The sequence below is a fragment of the Bos taurus genome, chromosome 16, assembly GCF_002263795.3.
Source record: "Bos taurus isolate L1 Dominette 01449 registration number 42190680 breed Hereford chromosome 16, ARS-UCD2.0, whole genome shotgun sequence".
NCBI lineage: Eukaryota > Metazoa > Chordata > Mammalia > Artiodactyla > Bovidae > Bos > Bos taurus.
This window is the reverse complement of record NC_037343.1, coordinates 12,788,158-12,808,489: the sequence shown is the minus strand read 5'-3', so window position 1 is coordinate 12,808,489 and position 20,332 is coordinate 12,788,158. Positions and strand designations below refer to the sequence as shown.

The window sequence follows — 20,332 nt, the reverse complement described above, 5'->3', positions numbered from 1 at the left end:
ACAATGGAAACAGTGACAAACTTTATTTTCTTGGGCTTCAAAATCACTGCAGATGGTGACTGCAGCCGTGAAATTAAAAGACGGTTGCTCCTTGGAAGAAAAGCTATGACAAACCTAGACAATTTATTAAAAAGCAGAGACATTACTTTGCTGACAAAGGTCCATCTAGTCAAAGCTATGGTTTTTCCAGTAGTCATGTATGGATGTGAGAATTGGACTATAAAGAAAGCTGAGCACTGAAGCATTGATGCTTTTGAACTGTGGTGTTCAAGAAGACTCTTGAGAGTCCCTTGGACTGCAAGATCAAACAAGTTAATCCTAAAGGAAATCAACCCTGAATATTCACTGGAAGGACTGATGCTGACACAGAAGCTCCAATACTTTTGGCCACCTGATGCGAAGAGCTGACTCATTGGAAAAGACCCTGATGCTGGGAAAGATTGACGGTAAGAGGAGAAGGGGACAACAGAGGATGAGATGGTTAGATGGCATCACCGACTCAATGGACATGAGTTTGAACATGCTCCAGGAGATGGTGAAGGACAGGGAATCCTGGCATGCCGCAGTTCATGGGGCTGCAAAGAGTTGGACATGATGGAACAACTGAACCACCACCACCACAAATATTTCTCAGAGTTCTGGGAGGCTGGGAAATCCAAGATCCAGGGGGCTAGCCAGTTCAACTGCTCAGCGAAGGCTCTCTTTTTGGACTGCAGATAGCCACCTTCTCACCGCATCCTCACAGGGCAGAAAGAGAGAGAGCACTGGGTCACCCTTCCTCACCCAGCAAGGACACTAAGCCTCCATGTGGCCTTGCAGAGCGACCTCATCTAGGCCTCATTAATTCCCAGATGCCCCATCTCCAAATACCACCACACTGGGTGTTACGGCACCAACACAGGCATTCGGAGGTGACACAATTCAGTACACAGTAGATAAAGAAGAAATATAATTAAACATATGATTTTAAAAATATTCAAAAGCTGGACCATGAAAGCTTACAATGAATGGGAAATGAAGACCAGAGGGTTTATTGTAAGGGAGAACACGGAGGCCTGATGGAGTGACAGCATATTACAGCAGGAGCCGCTCAGCTTAAATAAAACAGATGGAAGATTGGATGATTGAATTGATTTTTAATTTTTAATACCTCCCATACTGATTTTTAGTCAATATCTAAAAACAAATAGGGGTCTGCATGCATATTTTCTATTTGTAAAAAAAAAAAAAAAAACCACACAAATGTTTGGAGTGTGCTCTGCAAACATACTTGAGGGGAGAGAAAACTCACGGTCAGAAAGAAGCTGGCAACTTTGAAGGAGAATGAATGGCACATGGAGTTTCCAGGAGAGAAGGTGAACAACAGTAGCTGAAAGAGATCCCCGTGGGCTCCCCAGTAAAATCGTACCTTGTGCCAGAGAAACACAAGTGACTCTGGAGACAAAAATAAAATCCCTACCATCTGTAAGATACACTCATTGTATGGAAACAATACGTCTCACTAGATAATGAGGTTAACAATTTCAATGAATGATTGAAAGACGTTTTTAAAAAGAATAAAGAGGTCAGTAATCATTGAAGAAAATGTGATAAATATGAAGCCATAATCTAAAACAGCATGCTAAATTAACAGGTTTTTTTGATTCCATCAACCTTCACTAAGATGTCACCTTCTGCCTGCTGCTTCACCAATTATATTCTCTAAGGAAATGGATTAGCAGGGAAGGGAAAAGTATTCAATCATTTTAATCGCTATTGGGCATTTTTAAATTGTCAAATATAATTTTGTCCAGTAAACTACTTACTTAATTGAAATTTAAGAATACAAAAATGATTAATCTTTGTGGTGTTCAGAAATAACACTGAACACTAAAATCTAGTGGATTTATGCTGAGTTATATTGAAATATATCACTGAATAATTTAGCAGTTCTCAAAATGTGGTCTGCAGAGGGCCACCCAAACCCTCTCGTGGTGAGCAAGGTCAGAGCCATCTTAATAAAAGACTAAGATTGTCATTTTCACTGTGTTGACCTTTGCACTGAATGTGCAGAACAGAGATGGGTTAAACAACTGTCACTTTAGAATGAATGGATGTGGTGGCACCAAACTGGACAGTAACCAAACTGGTTACTGTCTTCATGCCAACACATCCACTTCTACTGAAGGATGTCCTTGATGAAGCAGAAACACGACTAAATCTGGACCCTTTTTAACATTCTGGGTGGCGAGTTGGGAAGCACACACAAGGCACTTCTGTATGTAAAAGTATGATCGTTGTCATGAGGAAAAACATTTGTGCAATTGTTTAGTTGTGAGCTGAACCTTCTACTCTTTTCATGAAACAGCATGTTTACTGCAAAGAACGACTGGCAGGCAAATATTATTCAGACAAGAATATCTGTCAGAGATTTTCTCAAAAATGAACAAAGTGAGCCTGTCACTTAAGGATAACAACTGACAATATTTATAGCCAATAACACAATTTAAGCTTAAAGTAAAAGCTTCCACTAGCTTGACAACTTTCCGATACTTCCACACTTTTCTGGTAAATTTGGTAGCAATGTGAATGAAACGTCTTGTATAATAAAGTTCATGAGTATTTGGAAGACTGCAAAGCTCAACATAACAATATTTCCTGCAGCTGGACTCACCCAGCTGCGGTCCCCAGTAGGTCTGCCTGCCCTTCCTGCAGGATTTCATGTTTCCATGGCAGAAACACCAGTATTGGTCTCCTTGTGAGAACACACTCTCACCTTGTCTCTCAAAATAAGGAATCCTGATTTTCAGCTAGATGGCTTGCAGGCAACCAGAAGTCTTGGTCTCACTGCCTCCCTTGTCTCTAAGTACTGGTGAGCGAGATGCATACCAAGGTCTGTTGACGTGCAGGATGGAGGGGTTCTGGGGAATTTCCAGGAAGCTTCATCAAAGAAGAGGAAATATGCTCTTCTCCCTCTCTTTCCCTGTTCTACCCCCTCGGGCACAGGTCTGAGACCTGCTGCAGTGACCACAGGGAACTGCTGGTTGAGAGTCACTCCCTTGGGGTGGCTGAACAGAGCACAGGAAAGGCCATGGTTCTGATGACCGTGGGGCCAGAACTCCTGCCCTGGAAGGCCCACTCCTACAATTCTTTACACGAGAAATAAACAAACTTTTCATTATATTTAGATTTTCTGCCACACAGAGCCATGCCCAGTCCTAACAGAAACACTTTTTTTTTTCCCCCAAATGATAATAACACAAGGCTATTTTGAGCCACAAAACTTGGGATGAAAACTTGATGGTAACCGTATAAAAGTAAAAATGGAAAGGAATTACTGCAGATTCAGTGTGGGACATCCCTGTTTCTAGATATGTGGTCACTCCTCTGCTGCAGAAATATTCTTCACTGTCCATATTCACCCGCAAGTCCCCTGCCTTCCACCATGTCTGTAAGGCTCTCTTTCCTCCTCATCTGGCTCTTCACTTAGATGATCTCCTCTGGCTGACTCCATGTGACTCAAAATTCTTTTCGCTTTTATCTTGTCCAACAGTTCACGCCTGTCTTCCTCCCACTCACTCAGACCCACAGCATCCCAATTCTCAAGCAAAAATGCCATCAGGGTCCATTCTAGTACTTTCATCAGTGAAATTACTGCAGAGGTAATTTAAGCAATTCCATTAGGAGTCAGCAGCTACCATACACTGCTAATAGTATTTCTCTTTCTGCTCTGTATTAATCAAGAAGGAGGGAAAACGCAACTGTGAAAATTTAATGAAATCAGAAAATCCTGCAGATTTTAGCAGAGTTCCTGTGTTTTGTGGAAAATGCCCAGAAAGGGATGAGTGCTGACACGGGTGAAGGTCCAGAAGCGTCTCTCCTAACACAGAGCTCCACCTCCAGCAAGCCAACACTCCCAAATCCTGCACTTCTAGCTCTGGCCAATGCCCGCAGACACGTCCTTCCAGGCCTGCCCTTGCTTCCTGTGCTTTTTTATTTCTCTCTTATTAAACTGTCATGGGGTGCAGCTTCTTTCATTTAAGAAGCAACATAAAAAGTCTGCATTTTCACTGTCTCACCCATAGCTTTCAGTTGATGCATGTTCTCTGAGAACTTTACTATGGTATCCACAGCCTCCTCTTTAACCCCAATTACTGCAATTATCCATCAGTTTTCACATGGTTGATGGAACTGAGAGCCCAGCCTGACAGCTTCTTACCTCATCTTCATTATTTTTCATCTCCATTCAACCATGGATACTTGGAGCATATTTGAACGCATCATTATCGAACACTTCACCCCTTAAGTCTTAAACTCTGATTTTCTATCACCAGCAGCTTTTAGCCTTACATCTTTATCTTCTTCACTCCCACTGCAACTATCTTTTAAGCCTTATGAGAGAATTCTAGGAAAAGAAGGCAGAGCGAAAGATCTTCTGTTCCTCTCTTCCTTAAAAACAAACCAAAACATAATTAGGAGAAAAACAGAAAAGACCACCTCCTCTTCAATAAAAACTCTTGAAAGTCCATAACTTTGGATGAAAACACACACAGAGAGAAGAGTTTCTCTTATAATTTCTCTTATATCTAATTCCTCTTATTCCTCATATAATAATAATCATATAAGGGCACCAGAAGTTCACACAATGTCTCAGCAGACCCCAGGCAGTGTGTACAGCGCACTGAGTGTGCTGAGCCACATCCCAAGTTAAGAGGTAAACAGTGGTCCAGTTAGAATAGCAAGGTGTTCACATGGTGTGGCAGAGGCAGCCTCTGAGATGCCTCTGTGTTGCAAAGAAGTGGCCAGGAAAGTGGAGCTGAAAGAGGAAATATATTTAAAAGCTGTCTGCCATGGGAGTGACAGCACAGAGAATAAAATATGGGAGCAGGTAGCCTGCAACTGCTGACCATTCCCACTGGAGAAGGAAAAAAGATCTCAGTACGCCTATGTGTGCACATGTGGACGGGCCTGTGTGTGCATGTGTGGACCAATACAGGCTCGCACATGTGCACACATATGTATGCACACCCACCTACAAGCTTGTGCACGTGCACACCTAAGTATGCACACCCACCACCCCCACCAAGTCAGAAATGTTCCAGACTTCACAGAGCCCTGATGGACATTCCTGTGACCCCAGAACACAGGAGGGAGAGAGGGAACTTTGGACAAGGCTGGCTGAATTCCAAAACCTGCAAGCCCACCCTTTTTTCTGATATCTGGTCCAACTCTTCACGGTTCTCTTCTTCTGCTCACCTTTCCAAGAGGAACAATATTAAGATTAATAAAAAGACACATAGGAAAGGAGGCAGATGCAGAGAGGAATACACCACACAGAAGGCAGATGAAGATCATTCGTCAAAAAGTAAAGACAATAAAACAGGTGATGCTGTCTGCATGCCTGACTCTGCACAAGCCTGTGGACTGGAGCTCCCAGTGCCCAGCAGCGTGGCTGGTGCCTGCTAGGTGTCCCAGCCAGGCTTGAAGAGTAAAGGAGTTCTTTGTCTTTCTAAAGAATGAATGGATAAAGAAGCTGTGGTACATATATATAATGGAACATTACTCAGCTATAAAAAGAATGAAATAATGCCAATTGCAGCAACATGGATGGATCTAGAGGTTTTCATATTAAATGAAGTAAGTCAGAAAGAGAGAGACAAAACTTTGGCTTTTCTAAAGTGGCATTTCACATACTATTGGTCTCTTTCTGAAAATGATTTATTGGGCCTTCTTGGATTTCCTGACATGATGCAAACATGTGGGGTTTTCTGTGCTAAATTTAATTAAGAAAGGTCTTTTCAAAAGTCTAATTAAATACGGGGCTTCTCTGGTGGACCAGAGGTTAAGACTCTATGCTCCCAATGCAGCGGCACCAGCTCAGTCCTTGATTGGAAATAAGATCCTGCATGCCACACAGCTCGGCCAAAATAAATAAATAAGATAAAGAGATGCTATAAAAAAAAAGTCAACACATATTTGTTGAGTTCTTACTATGTGCAGATCACTCTGCTGGGTCTATCATGGATGTAAAAATAAGATCTCATGTCAGTGTATGGTAAAACCAATACAATACTGTATAGATAAATAAAACTGGAAAAAAAAAAGATCTCATTTTATTTGAAAGATACACACACACCCAATGTTCATAGCAGCAGTATTCACAATAGCCAAGACAGGAAAGCAGCCTAAATGTCCATCAACAGAAGAATGAATGGATAAAGAAGGTGTGGTACATACATATAATGGAATATTACTCAGCTATAAAAAGAATGAAATAATGTCATTTGCAGCAACATGGACGGACCTAGAGATTTTCATATTAAATTAAGTAAGTCAGAAAGAGAGACAAATATCATATAATATCACTTATATGTGGAATCTAAAATACGATACAAATGAACTTACAAAACAGAAACAGACTCACTGTTTGGTTATCAAAGGGTAAAGGGAGTGGGGAGGGGATAAACTAGGAGTTCTAGCAGATACAACTAGGTCCTACTAGAGAGCACAGGGAACTATACCCAATCCCTGTACGAAACCATAATAGAAAAGAATATGAAAAAGAATATAGGTGGATATGTATGAATGAACCATTTTGCTTGCACAGAAACTAAATGCAACATTGTAAATCAACTATATTTCAATATATATAAACAAGACCTCATGTAGTTGAATATTCACTCTTTAATTAAATTCTTAATTTTAAATAGTTTATTCATTGGTCTAGGGAAGAGCAAATGCTATTTCCTACTCACCACTGCATTTCAGAATCTATTCTAACAGTAAAACTATTTCTACCACCCCAAATATAATAGTAGACAGAACCAGTAGATAATTCAAACTCTTTTAAATAGTACAAGTGAGCTGAATTTCTTTTAAATTTAATAATAAATGAACATTGTAATGAGTTTGTATGGAGACAGATGGTTACTAGACTTACTGTGGTGATAATTTCATCATATATGCAAATATCAAATCACTATGCAGTACACTGAAAATTAATGTAATATTGTACGTCAACTGTATTTCAATTAAAACAGTTTTTAAAAGATACTTAATTCCTCATTTCAGAATAAATAATAAATGGTCATGGTAAATGGAAGTTCATTCATTTATCTCTTCATTAAATAAGTACTTATAAAATGCCTTCTATTTGGAAGATTCTATATTATATTAGGCAGTTTGGAAGATCCTAAATATGGCACTCAAAGTATAGGTGATATTTGACTGTGCTATATTTTAAATTTCTCTTTCTAAATGAATGCAGCTTTATTCACAGTTTAATATTAGAGGAAAGGGGAGATTTCTGGTTTCTGGTTCCATATGCGAGGAGTTTGGAAGTTGCCACTCCCTCCCAAGAACAAGTGAAAAACTGAATAGACTGAAAAATCAACAGCTCTTCTTGGAGAGAGATGAAGACACAGGCAAAAACGCTGCCCCAAGACCAGAAAGGCAGTCTGTCACATACAGGGAGACATAGTTTACTGAAGCAGAAAGCATGAGCGTAACAGCCATGGGACCCACGCTGGGGTGGGAACTCCACAGTGTCCCTAATGAATTGCTGGAGACTGTGGGGACAATGCTGAAAGTTAAACATTCCAGGTAAACAGAGTCACAGGCATTCCCTACAGTTTCGTGACATTACCTCCAGGACCTCGACAAGGCTTCCACAGTCAATATCAGAGAAAAATCTGCTTGGGCTTCAGCAGTGAGAGGGGGGGAAAATAACCATCTGGAGTACACCAGAGTACTCTGTTCTAAACAGGGCTGCCCTCAGGGGAAACTAGTTAACCTGAGTCTGTCCTGCTGGGGGATCGTCAGAACGAAACTGAGCTGAGAAGACAAATACCCAACTCCAGCCCACTCTAGCCATCCTGTCCCACCTAAGAGGGGAGAGAAAACTCAGGATCACTTGTGAGGCTCACATAGCCCAGAGGCATTAGCTCATTGAATTCTGAGATCTAATCACAGGGCTACAGGACGCTTCCCCTCCCACCCCACCACCACGTTACTAAGGCTGATTTATTGCAGGTCTTTTTACCTGGCACATTATGTCTCGCCATCAAAATAAAAACAATGCAAACCAAAAGTCAAAAAAACAAAGAAACCTACAATCTGAAGAGAAGGAGAACACATCAGATCCAGATATGGCAAGGATGTTGGAACTATGAGACTGGGAATTTAAGACAACTGTGACTAATATCGGAGAAGGCAATGGCACCCCACTCCAGTACTCTTGCCTGGAAAATCCCATGGACAGAGGAGCCTGGTAGGCTGCAGTTCATGGGGTCGCTAAGAGTCGGACACAACTGAGCGACTTCACTTTCACTTTTCACTTTCCTGCATTGGAGAAGGAAATGGCAACCCACTCCAGTGTTCTGGCCTGGAGAATCCCAGGGATGGGGGAGCCTGGTGGCTGCCGTCTTTGGGGTCACACAGAGTCGGACAGGACTGAAGTGACTTAGCAGCAGCAGTGACTAATATGCTAAGGGCTCTAAATGGGCAAAGTAGACAGCAGGCAAGAACAGATTGGCAATGTCAGCAGAGAGATGGAAACTTTAAGAAAGAACTGAAAAGAAATGCTAGAGATAAGCAGACACTGTAACGGAAATAAAGAATGTCTTAGAGAGACTTGTTAGTAGGCCATGCACAGATGAGGAAAGACTCTGTAAGCTTGAGGACATGTCACTAGAAACCTCCAAAAGAGAAAAGTAAAGAGAACAAAGACTGAAGAAAAGAGGACAGAATATCCAAGGACTGTAAGACAATCACAAAATACATAACATACGTGTATCGGGAACATCAGAAGGAGATGGAAGAGAGAAGGGAACATGAAAATAATGGAAAAAAACAGTGACTGAGAATTTCCCCAAATTAAAGTCAGACACCAAAACACAGATCCAGGAAGCTCAGAAAACATCAGGGTAAATGCCAACACAATCTACATGTGGGCATATCATCTTCAAACTATCAGAAAATCAAAGATAAAGAAGAAATCTTGAAAGAAGCCAGAGAAAAATAACACGTTCCCTACAGAGGAACAAAAATAAGGATTACATCCAACATCTCAGAAACTTTGCAAACAAGAAAGTGGAGTGAAATATTCAAAGTTCTTAGAGGAAAAAAAACCTCCAGCTGAGATTTATGTACCCTTTGAAATTATCCTTCAAAAGGGCAAGAGAAAGAAAAACTTTCACAGACAGACCAAAATTGAGGGAATCTATTGCCAAGTAGACCCGTCTTACAAGAAATGTCAACAAAAAAAAAGTCTTTAGAGGGCAGGAAAATAATATAGGTCAGAAACTGGGATCTACAAAAGAAAGGAAAAACATCAGTGAAGAGTCAGAGAAGATAAAAAATTTTATTCCTCATATTCTTAATTGATCTAACAACTAACAGTATGTTTAAAATAATGGCAACAATGTATTTGATTACATACACTAATGTCTATATTTTATATACATGTGTGCTTAAGGGTGCTTATATACAAATGAAATGAAAGTAAGGAATGCTACAAAGGACTGAAGGGAGGAAATAGGGTTATTTTGTTACTATAAGGTGCTCACACTGTCTATGAAGTGGTGTGGTGCCTTTCCAACATGGGCTTGAGTGAATTATAAATGCATACGCAGAATTCTAGGGCAACCACTAAAAAAGTTCAAAAAGAAGTATAACTGATATGCTAAGAAAGGAGAGAAAAGTGGGATCTCAGAATGCTCAATTAAAACCAAAAAAGGCAATAAAATAGTGGAAGACAAAAACAGGAACAAAGAACAAAGACAGCAAATAAAAAAGAATAACAAATGTGGTAGAGATTAATCCAACTATGTCAATATTTGATACATGGCAGTACTTACATTATTAGTGTTCAGTTTACTGAGAAGTCAGGAACTGGCTAAAAATAGCATTTTTACCATATTTACCATATTGCTCACATAGTTACCATATAATACAATTTTTCTTCATTTTATGTGACTGTTAGAAAAATGGGATTTATGAGAAGCAAAATAAAGAAAAATGCCTTTTAAAAATCAATTTTAATAAAAAACTCTAGTTCTTTTGATTATTCAGAATCTCCCAAGGTATGTTCCTTGAAAACCTTCCTCCAAGATACAAAAGGTAGTTCAGGAGGAAATATTTTTGTGGTTAAATGGGTTTAGAGAACATTGCATTCTATAAATTCTCTTCTAAGAAATTTACAATACAAATGAGCAAATCAAAGAATCTGAAAAGTCACGGAGTAAAGAAAGCTTTTTTTAGCCCTATGTTATGCAAATGTGTAAAGCATAAATAAATTTTGGCAAAAAATGTGATCTTGTAGTTCAAAAGCACAAGATCTTAAGATGGTGAAGTGGCCTTAGCTCAAGATGAACACAGTCTTGCCTGCCCCCATGGGCTGTCTCTACTGCCCATGGAAAGGTGCCCCCTTCCTATTTAAGGACTGGCCCGTCCATACACACCTAGTTGCCATCCCGTGCTATTTTCTCAAAGACTTCATTAATACGTCATCAATTTTCTATTGCTGTCTTTATCAATTGATCCATTATGAAAACATCCTTTTGTAATCCCATTTGGGGAAAGAAATTAGTTGAAGAATGTTGAGTTGCCACCCATTTCTTTGCTCCCCTGTTACAGCACAATTCTTGGAAGTTTTTATTTGACATCTCTTCTTGATGATGTTGCACAATCATTTTTCAACCTGTTTAAATCTGGCTTCCTCTCACATTGTTCTTGCTGAATTGTTGTTGTCAAGCTCTCAAAAATTTCCATGTTGCAAAATTCTGTAGACGTTTTTATAGTTCTTTTCTTACTTTACACTCAACAGTATTTCACCTACTTTGCCACTCACACCTTGAAACACTCCCCTTTATTCCCTGCTCTTTTGCTTTTCTCCGTGTCTCACCTCAGCCGGCTCTGATGACTTCACTGCAGCCACCTGACCTTAGAATGTTTAGATTTCCCCACTTTCAGTTCACCTTCCGTTTTTCTAACGTCTTACTTGATAATTTCATTCATTTCCATGGCTTTAAATAATGCCTATGACTAGATTTGGGCTATTTTTTGGGCTCCAAAATCACTGCAGATGGTGACTGCAGCCATGAAATTAAAAGACGCTTACTCCTACTCCTTGGAAGGAAAGTTGTGACCAACCTAGACTGCATATTGAAAAGCAGAGACATTACTTTGCCAACAAAGGTCCGTCTAGTCAAGGCTATGGTTTTTCCAGTGGTTATGTATGGATGTGAGAGTTGGACTATAGAGAAAGCTGAGGGCCGAAGAATTGATGCTTTTGAACTGTTGTGTTGGAGAAGACTCTTGAGAATCCCTTGGACTGCAAGGAGATCCCACCAGTCCTGGGTGTTCATTGGAAGGACTGATGTTGAAGCTGAAACTTCAATACTTTGGCCACCTGGTGTGAAAAACTGACTCATTTGAAAAAAGAAAAAAGAAACCCTGATGCTGGGAAAGATTGAGGGCAGGAGGAGAAGGGAACAACAGAGGATGAGATGGTTGGATGGCATCACCAACTCGATGAACATGGGTTTAGGTGGACCCCGGGAGTTGGTGATGGACAGGGAGGCCTGGGGTGCTGCAGTCCATGGAGTCACAAAGACTTGGATACAACTGAGTGACTGAACTGAACTGAACTGAATGACTAGATTATGAGTGCCAGATGTACAGCCCTGGTTCCTAATTCTGTCCAGAGCTCTGAATTCTTAGAGCCAGCTTCTTCTTGACATGCTAGCAAATATGCCATGTGCATCTCTAAGGTCACAAGCCCAAAAGGAGCTTTCCCACTTCATCCCAACTTCTGCTTCTGGGTTAGGTATTGCAATAATCTATGCTTCCTTCCACCCAGTGACTCTAGACAAATACTACAGTGCCGGGAGCCAGCGTGAAGACCTCCACCCGTGGCAAAGGTCATGAGGAAGGAGGCTCGACATACGCAAAGGCGGGATCGAGCCTCAGGAGTCCCCTTGCCTACTTTACTACTTTGTGCTCTCACCTACACCTCTGACTTTCCGGGGGGCTGTCCCCCACCACCTCCTTAGGAGAAGGAGTTAACTTAGAGCTCTAGTTAATAATAATTCCTGGGCGTGATAGGATTGTTTCAACCTACAAACTCCTCTGAAGGTTCTCTAGCCTGCCTGACAGGCTTGTCCGGCCACATGTGATTGCTCACAGCCTCCCAACCATGAGAGGCACAAGATGCTTTAAACCTTCTAAAAACAGGTTCTTTAGAGAAGTTAGAAAACTATTAGCATAAGTATAGTGGGCTGATTAGAAATTGTATTGGTGAAGGGTTTTTCATTTGTTGAGCCAATGTTTACTGCTAAGTCTCCACATCCCCTGCCCGTATACACATTAATGAATATATAGAAGAAATAAGTATTAACCTTTGATATTAATCACGTTAGACCTTAGGCTAAGCAAATTCTTTCCTTAATTAAAACCCACTACACCCTCATCCCACAGGAATGTAACTTTATCTGGTACCTTCGGAAGGTGGTGTCTGTTTAAAAAATAATCACCCCCGGAGAAATAAGTGTTCTTGTTGACTGACCGTTGTCACAAGGAGAGGGTCATAAATTGTCAGCAGGCCCCCCTGGCCAGAAGATGATGTAACACCCCTAAGACCTCTGTATACATTTGTATGAAGCACCTGACTTTAATAAAAGTCAGGACTGCTGTCCCCGCGTGACTTTTGTATAACATCTCAGTGTATAAAAACAGACCCTGGAAAATAAAGAATGGGATCAATTCCTCGAAAGACTGGTCTCCCCATGTCGCTCGTTCTCTCACCTTCTGGCTGAATTATCTGGAATGTGGAGGCTCGTCAAGCCTACTAATTATGCCTGGGCTTCTAAGATCTGACCAGGGAGGCCTTAGTGTCTCCTCTCCTTCGGGAGAACGGGAGGACGCCTGCGACCTATGTAGGTGACGTAAATTCCTTGCCTTGGAATTATTAGCTTTCCACGTAAACCAAGCTATTCAGCCTCTTTTCTCCACTGAATTTTCCTACTGAGCTATCCTCATTCTATTACTTTTTATATCTCTGCTGCTGCTGCTGCTAAGTCGCTTCAGTCGTGTCCAACTCTATGCGACCCCATAGACGGCAGCCCACCAGGCCCTGCCATCCCTGGGATTCTCCAGGCAAGAACACTGGAGTGGGTTGCCATTTCCTCCTCCAATGCATGAAAGTGAAAAGTGAAAGTGAAGTCGCTCAGTCGTGTCTGACTCAAGACTACTGGAGTGGGGTGCCATTGCCTTCTCCCCTTTATATCTCTAATTAATATCTAATTAAAGCCAATGTATTCGCCAACTCCGTCTCCCCTTCGAACTCCCTGGATCAGCTGGGGCTGGACCTTGGCACTGCAGAGTCATCCTCTGTCCTCCTTCCCTCAGCCCTCACATCTAAGTCATTAACAAGACCTGCCTATTTCCCCCCCGAACACCTGTGCACTTAAACCTGTCCACTTTTCTGCATCTGCAAGTCTACCACCTGAGTTCAGTCTCTTGCCTGGGCTGTTGCTATTGCTTCCTAGTTGATGGGTTTCTCCTCTTGCCTCATTCAATCAATACTCCCCATAGCACAGGACTGACATATGCAAATCCGGCTGACTCACTCCACATCTCGCTCATTAAAACCTTCAATGGTGGGCTCATTAGCTTGGAACAAGCACCGCAGACAAGGCCGGCTGGCAGCAGTCTCCTCTTGTTCCATTCACCCCATTCCTCACTGCCCGTAGGCTTTTCTGCTTTCTGTCCTCTCCTTGGAAACACACTCAACGCTTCCCCTTCTGCTCTTTCCCTGTGGGTTGTTCTTTTCCTATTTTCCACTCAGCTGACTTCCTTCATAGCTCCTCTCCAATGGCACCTCAGTCTCTCCCTGATGATCCTGCTGCCGGCCCGTCCACCAGATCTTAAAGCACCCCCACATTTATGCCCCTCAAAGCACACCAGATGGTCTACATGGATGGCGTTTACTATCGAGGGGTGATTGTGAGCTGGGCGGGGTGTGACTTGGGTCTTGTTGGTCTTCTCTCCACACACACCTCACACACATCCCTGAGAACAGAGGCCCCTCTGTCTAGTGGACCTCTGGAATCCCAAGGCCCAGGGCAGCGCTGGCACGAAAGAGCTCCTGGATTAGTATTTGTTGGCTAAATTAATGCATGATCCTCATGATCAACAAACAAAGACTTCCAAAAATATGTGACTGTTCTTCTGTGTCAACTCAGAAGATATAATCCTGGTGCCTTTCAGTGGGAAGTGAGTCTAAGGAGGCCAGCCCAGATTACAATAAGTGAAACACGGACCTCCAGAGGTGAGACACACCCCTAATGCACCTGACGTTTGAGAGTGGAAATAATTTAACACCAATTTTGGCAGGAAATTTCAGATATAAGATGCATCTCATGGCATCCCCATCTCATTTTCAAATCACAGCTTCTAATATTGTGAATTAAAAACCCTGGACTCCAAAGAATTCTTTCCCCTCGCCCTTTTCACATAAATCTTTTCACTAAAATGTAATTTAGAGTTGAGCCACTAGAGGGCACTTTAGCTCTTTAATAGGCATGCCCTTTTAAAAAATGGCAGGTATCTATCAAAGGCAAGAAATAATTTCCCTACAAATATTACATCCTTGATTCTGACACTTTTAAATCTCCAGGTCCAAAATCCAAACGACCTATTTCTAATTCAGGAAACTGACTTCACTAACTTGTGACTGAATCTTATTTAAGTTGTCGTTACAACTCCGAATCTGACTTCAGTTCCTTGTGAAGATATCACAGTACTACCCATTTTAAGCTAATGATTCACAGTGAGGGTGAGCTCACCCTCATGCCAGAGAATTTTCAAAATGTGCATTTTTGAGCCCCATTCCGGTTTCCCTGGTGATTCAGAGGGTAGAGAGTCCGCCTGCAATGTAGGAGACTTGGGTTTGGTCTGTGGGTTGGGAAGATATCCTGGAGAAGGAAATGGGAGTCCACTCCAGTATTCTTGCCAGGAGAACCCCCGTGGACAGAGGAGCCTGGTGGGCTACAGTCCATAGGGTTGCAAAGAGTTGGACATGGCTGAGCAACTCCATTTTCTTTTCTTTCTTTCTATTATGATTCATTAAATTACAGCCACCACGGATGTAGCATTAGCTTATGAAGTTTTTAGAAGCTCCCAAATGCTTCCAATGTACTCTTGGATGAGGACAAAGGCCAATGCTTTCAACTAGCCTTGCAAAAATATGTGTATATACAAACATATATATATATACACATACAGACATATATATACAAACACACACACACACACACACACAAACAACTGTGCCTCAAAAGATACAACAATCAGGATCCCCACCTCTCGCTTGCTGCCCAGGAATATCCACAGGAGTCAAGGGCATTTTCTTAAGGCACAGTCAAGAAATGACTGTGCAAAGGTTGCCACAAAATACTGCAGTTCTGTTTTCAGTCCTGATGGGCCCTCTGTCAGGGTCCTTATTCCAGAGGTGAGAGGTCACACTGGCCTGCTGTGGATCCACACCACCCTGTGAAGCTGAGAACCACGTCCGCTGAGCACATGGAGCACAGGTGAGCCCGGCTGGACTGAGGGGAACGGTATCTGCCACTCTGCCACTTCCCTCACCACCACCCCACCACCTCTGATTCCCTCTAGATGAAACCCCTTGATTCCTACAAAAATGCCAGCTGAGCCAGCAACACTGGGAGCTCCATCTGCCTGGCAAGCTTGCAAGTGAACATACTTGTTTTTCCTGCAAGACCCCAAGCAGAAGAGCTGCATGTGTTTTTCTCTATTTATCCCAAGCCTGGCAGCCAACTCACCCAAGGAGGGAACAGGAGAGCAGCATCTTCAATGCACTTCTCTTTGAATCTGTGGGTTTTTTCCTGAGAAAAGGATGAAGAAAAACGTGTCCACTGCAGGTCACCATTCCCACATTATTCTAACCTAGAACGCACGCTAACTCACGCGGTCAAATCAGGAAGCGCGGGACAGGCCCGTGCTTTGAAAAAAAGGAGGGACCGTTTACTCTCCTGACCCTCCAGGCTATCATTTCAGCTGCGGAGCCTCTCCCCTTCATCTACAAAATACAGAAGCACAAATATCAGAGCTCTGCGGGGCCTGGACAGACAGGACATCGTGGGTGATGTGGTCGGTTCCCCGCATCCACCCCACCTGTTCCCTCTGCTCCTTGCTGGTCCACTGAGGCCGGAAAGCTGACCTCCCCTCTCCCCCAATCGCTCCCCTGGCACCTAGGCCTCTGGCATGAGTCCTCTTCTGTCCACCAGAGCCAGAAACTGGACCAGGAGCAAGACACCCTGTTCCTGCAGCTCGGCCACCTCTGCTGAGAGGCGAGGTGTCGGAGCTGGAGGTCTCCTGCAGCAGACTGAGTCTGCTGTCCGGACTTTATGAAGTCAAGTGGGCCTTAGAAAGCATCACTACGAACAAAGCTAGTGGAGGTGATGGATTTCCAGTTGAGCTATTCCAAATCCTGAAAGATGATGCTGTGAAAGTGTTGCACTCAATATGCCAGCAAATTTGGAAAACTCAGCAGTGGCCACAGGACTGGAAAAGGTCAGTTTTCATTCCAATCCCAAAGAAAGGCAATGCCACAGAATGCTCAAACTACCGCACAATTGCACTCATCTCACACGCTAGTAAAGTAATGCTCAAAATTCTCCAAGCCAGGCTTCAGCAATATGTGAACCGTAAACTTCCTGATGTTCAAGCTGGTTTTAGAAAAGGCAGAGGAACCAGAGATCAAATTGCCAACATCCACTGGATCATGGAAAAAGCAAGAGAGTTCCAGAAAAACATCCAGAAAAACTATGCAAAAGCCTTTGACTGTGTGGATCACAATAAACTGGAAAATTCTGAAAGAGATGGGAATACCAGAACACCTGATCTGCCTCTTGAGAAATCTGTATGCAGGTCAGGAAGCAACAGTTAGAACTGCCTCTTGAGAAATTTGTATGCAGGTCAGGAAGCAACACTTAGAACTGGACATGGAACAACAGACTGGTTCCACATAGGAAAAGGAGTTCGTCAAGGCTGTATATTGTCACCGTGTTTATTTAACTTATATGCAGAGTACATCATGAGAAACGCTGGACTGGAAGAAACACAAGCTGGAATCAAGATTGCTGGGAGAAATCTCAATCACCTCAGATATGCAGATGACACCACCCTTATGGCAGAAAGTGAAGAGGAACTCAAAAGCCTCTTGATGAAAGTGAAAGTGGAGAGTGAAAAAGTTGGCTTAAAGCTCAACATTTAGAAAACGAAGATCATGGCATCCCGGTCCCACCACTTCATGGGAAATAGATGGGGAAACAGTGGAAACAGTGCCAGACTTTATTTTTCTGGGCTCCAAAATCACTACAGATGGTGACTGCAGCCATGAAATTAAAAGATGCTTACACCTTGGAAGGAAAGTTATGACCAACCTAGATAGCACATTCAAAAGCAGAGACATTACTTTGCCAACAAAGGTTCGTCTAGTCAAGGCTATGGTTTTTCCTATGGTCATGTATGGATGTGAAAGTTGGACTGTGAAGAAAGCTGAGCGCCGAAGAATTGATGCTTTTGAAGTGTGGTGTTGGAAAAGACTCTTGAGAGTCCCTTGGACTGCAAGGAGATCCAACCAGTCCATTCTGAAGGAGATCAGCTCTGGGATTTCTTTGGAAGGAATGATGCTAAAGCTGAAACTCCAGTACTTTGGCCACCTCATGCGAAGAGCTGACTCATTGGAAAAGACTCTGATGCTGGGAGGGATTGGGGGCAGGAGGAGAAGGGGACGACAGAGGATGAGATGGCTGTATGGCATCACTGACTCGATGGACGTGAGTCTGAGTGAGCTCCGGGAGTTGTTGATGGGCAGGGAGGCCTGGTGTGCTGCGATTCATGGGGTTGCAAAGAGTCGGACACGACTGAGCGACTGACCTCATCTGATCTGATCTGAGGCTAGTGGTCTGGCATCAGGGTGAACCTCGGAGGTGGGAGCCCTCCTAGGTGAGTGCTGAGTCTCTTCTGCTGAATACAGACCTACTAAGCGCTTAACAGGGTTTGGGGCACTTAAACATTATTTGAAAGATGTTAGCTATTCAGTTCATTTCAGTTCAGTTGCTCAGTCATGTCTGACTCTTTGCAGCCCCATGAACTGCAGCATACCAGGCTTCCCTATCCATCACCAACTCCTGGAGTTTACTCAAACTCATGTCCTTTGAGTTGGTGATGCCATCCAACCATCTCGTCCTCTGTTGTCCCCTTCTCCTCCCGCCTTCAATCTTTCTCAGCATCAGTGTCTTTTCCAATGAGCTAGTTCTTCACATCAGGTGGCCAAAGTATTGAAGTTTCAGCTTCAACATCAGTCCTTCCAATAAACATTCAGGACTGATTTGCTTAAGGATGGACTGGTGGGATCTCCTTGCAGTCCAAGGGACTCTCAAGAGTCTTGTTAGCTATTATTATTATTATTTATATTTGACCTCTTTTAACTTTTAAAATTGAGATATAGTTCATGTACAATATTATAAATTACAGGTGTACAGCATGCTGCTGCTGCTAAGTCGCTTCAGTTGTGTCCAACTCTATGCGACCCCATAGATGGCAGCCCACCAGGCTTCCCCATCCCTGGGATTCTCCAGGCAAGAACACTGGAGTGGGTTGCCATTTCCTTCTCCAATGCATGAAAGTGAAAAGTGAAAGTGAAGTCGCTCAGTCGTGTCCGACTCTTAGCGACCCCATGGACTGCAGCCCACCAGGCTCCTCCGTCCATGGATTTTCTAGGCAAGAGTACTGGAGTGGGGTGCCATTGCCTTCTCCGGGTGTACAGCATAGTGTATCACAATTTTAAAGGGTATATTCCATTTGTAGTTCTAAAATACTGCCTCTATTCCCTGTATTATACAGTACATCCTTGTTATTTGTTTTATACACAGCAGTTTGTGCCTCTTAACCACCTATCCCTATCTTGCCCCATTTCCTTCCCCCTCCTGTGAGTCTGCTTCCTTTTTGTCATATTCACCAGCTGGTTTTATTTTTTAGATTCCACATATGAGTGATATCACATACTTGATCTTAGTCACATTAAGCCCAAGTTTCCCTCTGTACAATGGTGACCTGCTACCTGACTGCTGTGCAGATAAAATCAGAAAATATATGCAAAGGGCTTAGCACAATGTGTAAGAGCTCGAACAATTTATCTATAATTATCATTTTGATTTGGTTCCATTGTAATGTAATTTTTATTTTGACATGAGTCTTTTAGGATTTAGCTAAAAAGTAGCTCAGTGGTAAAGAATCCACTTGCCAATGGATCAATACATGGGTTTGATCCCTTGGTTGGGAAGATTCCCTGGAGAAAGAAATGGATTCTTCTCCCAGTATTCTTCTTCCCAGTATTCTTGCCTGGGAAATCCCATAGACAGAGGAGCCTGGTGGGCTACAATTCACCGGGTCGCAAAAGAGTCGGGGTCACAAAAGAGTCAGACATGAGTTAGCAACTTCTGCTGCTACTGCTGCTAAGTCGCTTCAGTCGTGTCCGACTCTGTGCGACCCCATAGACGGCAGCCCACCAGGCTCCCCCGTCCCTGGGATTCTCCAGGCAAGAGTACCGGAGTGGGGTGCCATTGCCTTCTCCGGAGTTAGCAACTAAACAATAACAAAAATCTTGTGTACCTGATAACACTATGTTTAAGAGCACTGAACAAGTTTGTGCCCATGTCTAAACTATTGATGTGTCCCAGATTTCTAAATGTATAATACATTACACAGAAAGTCAGGCTAAATTAAAATAATAATGTTTCTCAAAAATTAATCACCTGATTCTGACCTACAGAACTTTTCCTTGGACTTTGCTCTACAACCACTAGAGGGCAGACAGATACAGTAGAAAATCAGTACCTACCAGACAAGGCACGAGATTCTTGGTCTGTCTGCTTTTTGAACATGGGTAGAAGTCACATTTTTTCAGTTTTTCCTGTGGCAGCCACCAATGAAAAGAGTAGAACAATGACTCTTCGTATGTAAGGGAACAAATTTTAGCTAAAATATGATGCATTTGTTTTAGCTTATTAGTTTCATAAAATTGATAAGCACATTTTCCACCACAGACCTATATAAATTTTAAAGCAAAACTATGTAACAACACATGCATGGATTTGTTTTAATTTGGAAAAGAATGAAACCATCCATGAATCGTTAGAACAAGGCAGAAGCGCACCTTGGTACCACAGTGACCACATGTAGTGCCTGGCACACAGGGGCCTGGGAACACGTGAATGGGCCCTGCTGCCAAGTCGCTTCAGTCATGTCCGACTCTGTGCGACCC

At 42.7% G+C, this 20,332-nt stretch overlaps 1 long non-coding RNA gene across 2 annotated transcripts in view; it reads right to left on the bottom strand.

Annotated features, from left to right (window-relative positions):
• Positions 1-19,986, bottom strand: part of LOC107133222 (uncharacterized) — an 85,088-nt gene extending 65,102 nt beyond the window's left edge. Inside the window, exons 1-2 of one of the 2 annotated variants that reach the window (XR_009490818.1) lie at positions 19,910-19,986; positions 15,825-15,887 (exon numbers count right to left, since the gene is read on the bottom strand). This is a non-coding gene — a long non-coding RNA (uncharacterized lncRNA). The remainder of the gene's footprint in view (positions 1-15,824; positions 15,888-19,909) is intronic. The other variant, XR_009490817.1, reaches the window with a different exon arrangement.
• Between the last annotated feature and the right edge of the window lie 346 nt (positions 19,987-20,332).